The following is a 7,994-nucleotide window of genomic DNA, read 5'->3' as shown; positions in this document are numbered from 1 at the left end:
CTGAGGTAGAGACCATAGCCAGACTTCAGGAGAATCACCAGGAAACAGGTGGTTTGTTACAACACACACACTTACACACACAGACACACACACACATACTCATACATACTCTCTCTCTCACACACACACACTCACACATTTACCCACACACAGACACACACATTCATACACACTCTCTCTCACACACACTCACACCACACACATTCACACACTTACACACACCCAGACACACACACTCATACACACTCTCTCTCACACACACTCACACACACATTCACACACACACTCACACACACACACTCACACACACACTCACACACACACTCACACTCACATATACATTCTCTTTCTCACACACACACTCACACTCACATTCACACACACTCACACACACACATTCACACACATACTCACACACACACACTCACACACACACTCACACTCACATATACACTCTCTCACTCACACACACACACACACACACACACACACACACACACACACACGGAAGCACAATGGCATGATGTCTATCGGTGGAGCATCCCTGTACCTGCCTCCTCTCTGCAGGGGTGAGAAAATAGCTTCTCTTTTTCTAAAGCTTGCCTTTTGGGTCCTTCTCTGTGTAATCCTGCCCATGTTCCTTTTTCTGTAATCATCTTTAAAAGAAAAAGGAAATAATAAATTGAATTTATTAAAGATGCTTTCAAGTTCACTGGGGTTAAGCTATATTGCCTTCTCATTTGAATACTTTGGCAGGCCTAAATTGACCTGACCCACAGTTTACTGACATAATCCAACAGGATTATTTGAGTTGAGTATTTGTTTGCAGGGCCGAGAGTAAGCAATACAGACATTTCTATATCAGCATCCACATTCTATACTGTGGTGCAGAGGGGTGTCTTGATTCAAAAGTTTCACATAGTTTTAAAAGCATGGCTGGTGGCCCCTGTGCGTAAACTCCCCATGGAACTTCAATACACAGACCAACAGCCAAGGAGATGCTGTGTCTGGGGAAGGATGCCCCAGTTACTCTTCCTTTGGGAACAAAATCTGGAAGGCATTGGTGTGGTAATTATGAAAGCAGACCCAAGAGCCAAACTCGGTTCAAAACCCAATTCTGGTTGACCCCAGGAAAATGCCTTGGACCTCCAAACTTGAACTTTGTCTTCTCTAAAATGCAGCCAGTAACACCAGGTGGTTCTGAGGACTTGGTGGGGTGGTCTTGTGCCTGGATCAAGGATCTCTGCAGGCACCTCTGTGTGCGTCCAATGCTGCCCTGCCTGAAGCAAGGATGTAGTGGAATACCCAGGGCAATAAAGCCTGGTGCTGGTGACTAAACCCATCCCTTGAGGATACTGGAACAATCACTTTTTTTGTAAGCAGAGTAAAGTCCCTCCCTGTGTGACTAACCATGACTAACACAGAGAAGGGAGTTGGCCACCGTCTTAGAAGACACTGTTGGGAAGTTGACATTCTGTGTTTACAGAAATTTCGCCATCGATAACCTCTGACCCTTGTCGATGCTATAGTGTTTCATAAGCTGACAAAAATGTACACATTTTCAGGAAATACATGTCAACCCAGAAGATACAACTAAATGTGATTTCCTAAAAAACAACACTCGTAAATTGCCAAAGTAAAAGTTATCTCCTTAGTGGTGTGGAAACAGCATTTTTATAAGGAAGTTTTTATTTCTGCGTAGTAAGTTGATAATATGTTGGCACGGGCAGAGATGTGGGACTTGGTAAATGATAGGGAGGATGAATGGGAACTGAAAGCTCATATTCAAAACGCACAGAATATGGTCCATTTGGTTTTGAATTAGTCTCTCTAGAAGAACTGGGAAACTTCTCCCCGTGGATTATCAGAAATGTCACTGAAAGTGGTCAAGTGTGTAGCAATGTGTAGGACTTCTTGAAAGTGGCTTAAACACCTCTTGTAACCTATTGCTTCATATAGTCCTCAAAACAATGTCCTTGCAAAAACTGTGACTTGTGCTGCAAGCCCTGAGTGGGTCATAAAATACAGAAGGAGGAAGGAACCAATGCGGATTCAAAAGCTATTAGTTTTCTTCCCCTATGTTTCATATGCCAGTATTTACTAATTTTCTGACGTACAGACCTTAGACCTGGTTATATATGCCCAGCACTTGGCAGGATCCTGAGACTATAAAGGTCCTTAACTTTTGCATAAAGCTATCTTAAGGCTTCTTTTACTTCCACATGCTTCCCTCTGATGACTAATATCACTCTTAAACATGGTGATAAGAACACAAAGTTATGTGGTCTCAGATACTATGTGTGTGGGTCTTTTTTAAAGGTTACTTATTTAATACATCTGCACTCCACGTTTGTTTATTCTGTTAGTAGATCCAAGATTCAAATCTAGGATCAAATGCATGCAGGTCAGTAAGGACGTGATTTTTATCTCAGAATCTAGATACCAAATACAATGAACCATGAATCCAGATCTGTATTTTCTATCTGTTGAGAAAAAGGAGGTTTCCCCAGAACCACAGTGTCCCCAGTCCCCATGTTTTGTATTGTGGGCCACTCAGACATACTCTCTGGTAAAGTTCCTAGTATATAAAATCCTAACTATTTTTTCCTCCCACTGGCTGTTTATGGACAGCCAGTACATTTCTAGGTGACTCCTACCTTTCTAGTGTGTCTGCTTTTGGAAAACACCAGTAAACTAAAACCACAATCTCCTTTCCACTGTTGGCAACACCACATTCCTACTTGAGTCCTTTCCAGGGGCCTGCATGGTACCACCGTATTGGTGGTTGTCCTAGTTATAAACTGCTCAGATCACAGGTTATACCTGTCTCTGGCTTCCAGTCAATCTGCAAAGCATTTTATTTCTTCCCATGAGGCATTAATTCAATTCCCTCTCTCCCTCCATTCCCTTTCTACTGTCCTTCATTCTTTTATTCTTTTTCTCTCTCCTTCCCTTCTTTAACACTGATTTCCACATCATCACCATCCAAACGGTGCGCTTGCACAGAGAGGACTGAGCAGTGCACAGAGGACACACCGTCCCCTCCTGCCCAGGGCCTCTAACCACTACACTGCATACAATGGGTGTGGTGGCCTCCTGGAGCCCTTAGCTACCTTATTTCCAACCCTTTCTCCAACCTCAGACATTTCAACATCTATGTTCTTTATATTTCTATGCCATTAAATACTCTAATCTTGAATTAACTCAAAGCTTGCCAAGATGTCTTGTGACCTCCTTGTGTTGATATTTTTTTCTTTCTCCTTTTTATCACACTCCTCACAACCCCCCCCCCGTGTGTGTGTGTGTGTGTGTGTGTGTGTGTGTGTGTGTGATTGTGTCAGTATCTGTGTCTGTTTCTCTTTGTGGGTCTGTGTCCCTATGTCTTTGTGTCTCTATGTGTCTCTCTGTCTGACTCTGTGTATATCTGTGTGTCTATGAGTATGTTTGTCTCTATGTGTATGTGTCTTTCTGTCTGTGTGTGTGTGTCTGTGTATCTGTCTGTCTTTGTGTTTCTGTATCTGTTTCCATGAGACTATCTTTCTTTGTCTGTGTGTGTCTATGTCTATGTATCTGTATGTCTGACTTCATGTGTCTGTGTATCTCTGTGTCTGTCTGTATCTCTGTGTGTCTGTGTATGTATGTATGTATGTATATCTCTGTGCAAGTGTATGTGTCTCTGTCTTTGTATTTCTCTGTTTCTCTCTTTGTGTGTGTATGTCTCTGCCCCTCTGACATTGAGCCCCTTTGCATGAGCTCCTCTTCATTCATTTTCCTTTTCACTATAATACCCCCTGCTCTCTGGATGATCCACATTCATCTGGCAAGTGTCTCTAATGAAGGGTCACCTTTCCCAGGAAGTTTCCTTAGACATTTCTAATCTTAAGAAGCCATTGCTCTTAAGCCTTCTCTCAAACTGTGTTTCATCAACCATGGTGTTTACTGCGTCCTCATGTTTGCTTTCCTAGTTTCTCAGATGTCCTGCTCAGGAACTCAGCTTCTCTTTTCCCATGTTCTAGTCTGCACACGAGCAAGTCTTCCAGAATAAAGAAACAAACATCCCATGGAATCAGACCAAAGGAAACATTTAAGAAAGATCAATATACACTACTGTAAGAGTCAGTGAATGAGAAGTAATAGGCCAACCTCAGATCCTGATACTACATAACTTGTGTTTGTAGTAAGAAGTTTTTCAGTGTGATGATGGTATAGTGAGAATTTTGGAATTTTTGGCTTATTGAAAAAATACACGGAGATTTCAGGTGTGGAATATTAGATTTTTTGACCTTGTCCACAGCAACTGCCTATAATTTGCCTCATGCTCAAGTGAGGGTGTGATTTTGCCAGCTCCAGATAGTTTTTGTGATTGTGTGATATTTGGAATTGTGGGAACTTTCAGAGAGTATATAACTGCCAGGGCCCTGAGACAGTTGGTGGGTTGTTGGTTGTTGATTGGTTACTATTGGTTCCAGTTTGTTACATAGTTGTGCACAAAGAAGAAACAAGAGGAAGAAGAACAAGAACAAGAAGAAAAAATTAGGTATCCTAATTGTGAAGATCAACTTGTTGCAAGGAACACAATGCCTCTAGTCAGCAGAAAGTAATCTATTGATAATGTTGCCCCCTTTCTGACTCTTGACTTCATTCAGGGATCTATCCTTTCCTCTCTAGCCCTTTTCTCTTTTATCTAGTGTTAGGAGGTTTAAAAGTCTGGGAAAGGGATGGAGGAGGGTAAAAGAAAAGGGAACCCACAAAGTAGCAAAAGACACCTACCTACACAGTGGGGCTAGAAACCAGAGCAGAGTTGAGTGAACCTTGTTGTAACACAAGTGTGCATAGGAAGCAAAGAAGGACACACTCACAGGAAAGTTGTTCAATGATGAAAAGAAAGAAATTGTTGGTGAACAAAAGTGGAAAGACATGAGTTCAGATACACCCATGACAGATTAAAACAACAACACAACAACTAAGGCACTGTTGTTGGAATTTCCACAGCCCAGTTGTTATCATTGTGAGCTATGTGCGTAGATTCGTCAGACCTAACACTATACTAACTTATTCCCAGCTGTAAGTCCCCTTGTTACTTGTGGTTTCTCCTGGCCATGTGGTTCTTTTCCATCATGGCTTCCTCCTTCTCTTCTTCTGTCCTTGTCCTCTGTCCATCCTCTTCTCTCCTCTACCTGCACACACTTTCCAATATCCAGTCCCATCTTTCCCCTCCACTGTCCAACCACAGGCTCCAACCTTTATTGACCAGTTCAATGGGGAGAAGGTTCACATGAGATCATCTGACTACATGATGGGATGCTTGTCAGGGGCAACCATGCTTGAGGATAAAGAATGAACATTAAAATACAAAACCCACAACAAGTCACTTCTGGGAAGAAGAAAGCAAAGCTCTACCTAGGATGAACCAAAAAGAAGACAATGAAAATGGATGAGGTGGGAAACACAATTGGATTGATGTATACACTCCTTGAATCGCAAGCCTTGACAAAGTTGACGGAGAGGAAGACATTTTAGACAGCACTAGAAAGTGAGCTTATGGTGGTACTTGGCTGCGCATTGTACAGCATCACTTTCTTTGTTGGTAGGCTTTGTTCCTCTGTTGCAACGACAGTGTATACATAGCAATGAGAACACAGAGTTATGTGGCTCCAGGTACTATATGTGGGAACCTTTTGCTTTAATGTACTGAGAAATATTTTATCAGAAACGTATGGAAAATCGTGTGTTAACAAGCATATATTCACCTCCTACTTACAGTACTGTTGTGTACATTTAAAAACCTGGTGGGTCCTAAATTGAAAATCATATTTTCTCTTGGTGAGTAAATCTTCATCCAAGGTACACTTCATAGTTTTGTATGAAAAATGTTTCTGCTGTAGAGAGTCCTAACGAACTTGTTGAAGTTTATACAGAAAACATTTCCAGTAAACACAGCAGAGTGTGGCATTTCAAGGAGGCTGTGTGAGGGCTGGAAGGATGAAAGCCACGGAAGACTAGCAGATGTGCCCTGGGCCCTCCTCGTTGTCATCAATCATAAGCCTGTCCTGCTCCATGGTTTTCAAGCAGCAGGTCTTGGACCCCTGAGGGTAGCAGAATTTATTGTGAGGGGTCTGTAAATCCACATTCACATTCAGTCTAGGGAGACTAAATAAATAATATGTCATGCACATACATTACTATTTCTAACATGTCTATGGATGAGGTGATGGAGAGAGCAGTTTTACTCACTTGGCTAAATTAGCTGCAGTGCCTGGCTCTTAGGTCTTCTCAATCTACAAAGACTGAAGTACCATTTCTGGCATGACACATCCTCAGAGTCAAAAAAGACTGAGTAATCGTTGCCACTTAGGAAGACCCTCTATAAAATTGCCAGTAGAAGATTGAAATGGTAAACAAACCATTGCACTGGTTTGTATTTCTTTTTATTATTATCCTTTATCTATTTGAGGTGTGTGTGTGCACCATCATACACTTGTGAAAGTTGGAGAATGACCTGTGGCACTTGGTTCTTGCACTATGTTCTAGGGATCGAACTCAGATCACTAGGTTGCAGTGAGTCATCTCACCAGCTCTCTCTCTGTGTGTGTGTGTGTGTGTGTGTGTGTGTGTGTGTGTGTGTGTGTGTGTGTGTGTTGGGGAAAGGGTGTTCATATATCGCCCAGGCTGGCCTTGAATTGAAGGGAAGGCAGAAAACACACTGGGCAAACCTCCTACCACACTAAAGACATCGTGAAACCATTACACCAGTGTCTAAAGTTTGTATGCATTATTAAAATTCTGGATAACAGTATATTGTCCTTGGGGAACAAACATGTTTTATTCAGTCTTTATTCCCGTCGAATAATGTTGTGCTGAAGCCAAGGTTAGTCGTTCCTGAAAACATCAGCGTGACTTGAAAATGAAACCTAGCACACAAATCCAGATCTGACACCTAACAGGAGGGGTTCTCGTCCTGCTTTGAACGCTGATAGTACTCATCACGGCAGAAAAATGGGGTTGAGAGGAGCCTCCATTGCTTCCACTTGCTTTCTGATTGGATAGAACATCCTTTGTGTTATGTTCACTTTCCCTCTGTGTTGTGGTGTCTCTGGAACTTCTCACGTAAGAGGGTAAAGATTATGTTTTGGAACGCCAGCAGAGTCATCTCACGCGCCTTACTCAATTCAGGACGTCACTGCTATCGTTTAAAAAAGCACTGGGTGTAAAACTTGCTGTTCCTTTCTATTTGTGAGATAATCCTGGCTCTCCCTTTCTCTCCATGATGCTGTTGCCAAAAAGAATAGATTCCACACCTACCTCACTCATAATGACCTCTCAAACAAGATGAGCAAGTGCTTCTCATAGCTAACTGGAAACATCTCCCTCTAAAGACTGCAATAGCATAAATGCCTATGCCAGTGATGGATAATCCGCACAGTCCTTTTTTTCCTAATACTGCGTATTAGAGAGAGCCTTTCCAGCAGGAAGAGGTGGGATGGAGCCAATCACTGATGTTTCAATCTTAGATCTCCCGCTTAACTCTCAGTTCCCCGACTGCCCTATTGATCTATTTTTGGAAGCCATCTTCCTTGGAAACAACACTTGGTTGTCCAAGTTTTTCATCTCGGTAACAGACACGGGCTGGCACTACTGGGAGGTAGTAGTCATGTACAAAAATAAGCTCTTCCCAAGAGATGGTTCTCTAAAGCTTCTTATGTTGATCATGCGTGTGTATATTACCAACATCAAGAGCTTGCCAGACCCCAGGTCCTATATTCAGGACCACCCAATTTCCTTAAGAATAATCACTTATGGTGGACCACAATATGTCTATAAAAGTAGCAGACACTACTTTTCTTTATAATTTGACTTTATTAATTACCCTCTAAATTGTTAATCTTTTCATATGTTTCTTTGAGAGTGAACTTAAATATGTGTATGTATGTGTGTGTGTGCTTGTGTGTATACCAAATAAAACCTTGAAACATATGTTTATACCCCATATACAT

Source organism: Micromys minutus, assembly GCF_963924665.1.
Source record: "Micromys minutus genome assembly, chromosome: 11".
NCBI lineage: Eukaryota > Metazoa > Chordata > Mammalia > Rodentia > Muridae > Micromys > Micromys minutus.
Note: the sequence above shows the minus strand (reverse complement) of the source record.